Below are 4,462 nucleotides of genomic sequence, written 5' to 3' on the forward strand. Positions count from 1 at the left end.
TTTACACCGACAGTCAAGAGACTAATGCCGGTATCAGACCAATATCTGAGCAGTGCTCGTGCTGTCAAGGTTTGAATAATGTCCGTATGTTTCTCACTCTCACAGTTTCTCCGTCCCATAACACATGACATCAGCAGTTATTTCTGTCCGCAGCGCCATCAATGTGCCTTTCAGTTCAGGTGAGCCGAGAGCAGAAATCTCCTGACGGGACATTCTGACAGGTGAATCACACACACACACACACACACACTGATGCAACCTGCTCGCCGTTAAATAGGTCTTTCTTAGCTCTGAAAATAAACAGAACGCGGTTTGATGGATGGTGGGCGCATGTGTCGATGCCCTGTGCGTGTTTAATGAAGCGAGAGGTGCGCGTACTGAGATAGATGGAGACGAGGACCGCAGGGGCTCAGAGGACGCACGGGGGGAACAACTTCATTTCAACTCTACAGGAACAGTGTCCCATAACAAAACCAGCAGATTTTGTAAGGAGCGTCACATTTAGGCTATGTCTACATCAGGAAACACTTGAAAACGGTCTTTCCGTTTCGACCCATCTCACAGGAAACGTTCTGGCAATGTTCCCTCAAAGTTATGATCAACTGTTCTTCCAGTAATTCTAATAGAACGTTTGTTCAAAGTGATCTGGTAATGTTACCACAAAAACGTTATTTATACATCATTCATGGAATGTTTTTGTCTGAAACTTATTTGGACGTTTGTCTAGCATTTTTTTAATGTTACTACTTGTTTCAGAATGTTTAGAGAACATTTAAAAGTAACAATACCATTATGTTCCCATATGATAAAACGGAATATGTCCTTAACATTTGCATAACCCAGGACAATGTTTTTAAAACTTTTCAAAGTCAGGATGAAATATCGTCCGAAATATCGTTTTTATAATGGGAACATTCTTAGAAGATATTCTTGCTAGCTGAGGAAATGCTCTCCGTTTTTAAAAGCTGCTTGTCCACACTGAAACCTCGTAAAACACTTAACTTACTGCACATACGTAAAACAAAATACAAATCTATTTCTGAATCTGATTCAAGCGTTTACAATCAAACTTTTTCTCGTTGATCGGATTATTTCAGGTCTACACAACCCCGAAATTTCATTCGGATCGAGCTCAACTGATTGAGGTGTTTACATGAAGGCTTTTCAAACCGATTGAGCCATAAATCCGATTATAAACATAATATTTAAGTGCATATAAATGTAGCTACTGGTGCATCAAGGTCACACTCTAAATCACCATTCCATGTATGGACTTAAATGCAAATGCCCTCATGTTTTGCACAATTGCGAGTACATTTTCTGTCATCTTTGATGGAATGTAATATGAAGATTGTACAAAATAACATTTCTGACACGACAACTTTCAGAGTGTTTGGAACGGATATGACAATGTTGATATGTTTGGTCTTTCATGGCGGAATAGATCGGTTGCTGCAGAGAAAGTACAGGACTTGCTTCTGCCAATATATATATATATATATACGACACTCTGCTGTGAGCTAGTAAGACATGCTGCAGCTGTACAGTATAGCATACATGAATTACCTGTGGCAGATCTATACAGGTGGAGCTGGGGAAGGGGGAGGGTTTCTGAAAGTTTTTGAAGGTTGAACAGCGAGCTCATTGGCTACTGATAAAGCAGGAACCAATCAGCCCCGCCCCTTTTCAGCACTGCGCTCGTTGTCTTTTGTATTCCGGTCTTGATTTTCACAGCGATCTTGCGTATTTATGAATGAACGGCTCATTTTAAAATCTTCCCGGTCTACTGACATTTGTTAAGACATCTGCTTTAAACATTACAATCCTCATGATAACCTTCGTTAACTTTACATTAAGTAAATTCACTTCAAAAACGAATTACTCCTGGACAGCAATGCCATTGAAATATACAGAGCGACCGCAAAAACGGAAGTTTAAAGACAATATTCTAAAGATGGCGGCACCCTCGTTTCTCTGGTGCATAAGGTCTATAGAGAATGATGTGATTGCAAGCAGATTGAGTTAAGGACTATCTATCAGTCTGCGCTATCTAGAGTTTCATGACTGAACTTTGTATTTATCTTAAAGGTATAGCGGAGGATTTTTTACTCCCGGGTGGATCACCTATACTATTGGTCCTCCTAATTGTCAATCATTCTGGTGAATCAATCAAACTTATTCAAAAAGTGGAGAGGGCGGGTCTTATCTAAAATTCGGAAAGATCCTCCACTAAACCTTTAAAGGCACACTATGCCTATGCAATTTCCGTTTTTCTCAAACAGCGACCCCTAGAGTCGCTGTGGAGTACTTGATTTAACGTTACTGTCGTAAATACCACTCACGCAGAGCCGTCTCTGCACTCTTCCGACCGCGCTTTCTTCCTTTTCTTCATTGACTCTGCCATGATTCACGTCTGAAATGTGTGCTATTGTCTTCCATAGAGGCTGCTTCATATGTTGTTGATGTATGCGACGTCGTGCCGTAAAGCAAGTCGTGATTCTCGCGAAATTTGGCAGGGCGCCACCTCTCAAACCTGCATTGCTGGCACATACAAAAACATGCGTTATCATTTTCAAAAAATCTTTGTTTTCACAGTCCACACTACAACGCAGAAAACTGTATTTTCAAACGTATCCACTTGGAAGACGGTCTTCCAAAAGCTCAAATTGTAAAGAAAAAGATGCATTTTCAAATGTATCCGATTAATGTAGACATAGACTTACATTTACATTTATGCATTTGGCAGATAATTTTTTCTAAAGCAACTTGCATTGCATTAAAGCTATAGATTTTACAGATTTTCTCATGCATTCCCTGGGAATCAAACCCCAAGCGCCATGATCATTTTGAGCAACAGGAATCCCAACCATCAACTGTCACACATTGCAACCGCATTTTGCCTCAAATCAATGTGAAGCTCAATAAAATAAGAATAGTAATAGTGCACAAAATAAACTTACTGGACTGAGATGTATTTCATGGAGTATGTGTTTGTATATTTGTCCATGCTAAAAGTACATGCTCATTATTCAGTTTCTGTGAGTAAAAAAACATTCGATAAAAACACACTGTTCTGTTCCTCCTCTTTTTTATTTTATTAGTCATTTATGTGTACTAGAGCACCAGAAATTGCACAATAACCATAAAAAATCAGCAGCTGAGCAGGGCAGACCACACAACTTCCTTTAATTCTCAAATAAATGAGTGTAAATAAAGACAAAAAATCAACTGAAACTTGATCAGTGGGACACCAGCCTTAATGAACAGAATAAGGACACTAGAGAGAGTGCTAGACATTTTAAATGACAAAAAAAAACCACAACAAAACTACTAAAACTTTATAAAAAAAAAATACCTCAAAATATTAAGAAAACTACACATATTTTAAATGGACAGTGCACATTTATGGACGTTGAGTTGCAAATTAGAGTAATTTAGCTTGACACATAGATTAAAAATGATGCTTAAAAAACTTGTGATATGCAACAGGAAAAATGTCTATAGAAAAATGACTTAAAAACATTTGGACTCCAACACTTGTCTAGAAATATATTGCTGAAGACAGTGGATTTGCTACAGCAGCAGTGCTTTAACAGGGATGAATATAAAAGAAAAGTCACTTTTAGCATGACTGACTAGTCTGTTCTTTATCAACATGCAACTCTTTTGTCTATACTGTATGTTAGTCAAGTGTCACTAAATTCAATAATTTCAGTGATGCTGCCTAATAAGGAACCTCCCTAACTAACCTGTCTGTCACCAACAGAGTTTATAATAAGCCACTCCGGATTAAACGCAGAGTTTAATCTACGGCCTTATATTTGTAAACTCAGTCCAGAATCCACTATGTCAGCCTTCGTTTATTCAATTAGCGTTATTTATTTTCGCAGAGAAATTCCCCAGTAGCGCTCGCTTAGACAAACACACGCCGTAATTTCTCCGCGCTTGTTTTTCTAAGAAAATGATTAGCACCACACCGCCTTGTTTGTCGTATGTGTTTACATAAGCCTGACGTGTTCTTTCTTTTCTAATGCATGCATATATATCTAAATATATTATGCAGACGTGTAATATATATATTTATATATAATAATACATGTATTTATTTACATATGTGTTTCTCAGTGGGAGGCATAGCTTCGGAAAAACAGAAGCCGCTCTCTCTCTCTCCCTCTCTCTAAAGCTAAATAAGGCTCTTTATACAGGTACTTCTACTCTATAGTTTGTGCGAGTCTGGCCGGGCGCCTGTTGATGACATCATTAGTGTTGACTGCAGCGCGGATGAGTGATGACCACTGTCTGTACATGTGTGTGAGTGTGTTTTCTGCTCGGTAACAACGCCAGGGCTGTGTGAGTCGATGCGGTAATGAGGTTGCGGTTGCCACGCTGTTTTGAACGCCTGTCACTTTGGTACGACCCAGATCTCTGTCACCTGCACATGCAAGCAGGTACACGGCCAGAC

The sequence above is a fragment of the Leuciscus leuciscus genome, assembly GCF_965113295.1.
Source record: "Leuciscus leuciscus genome assembly, chromosome: 1".
NCBI lineage: Eukaryota > Metazoa > Chordata > Actinopteri > Cypriniformes > Leuciscidae > Leuciscus > Leuciscus leuciscus.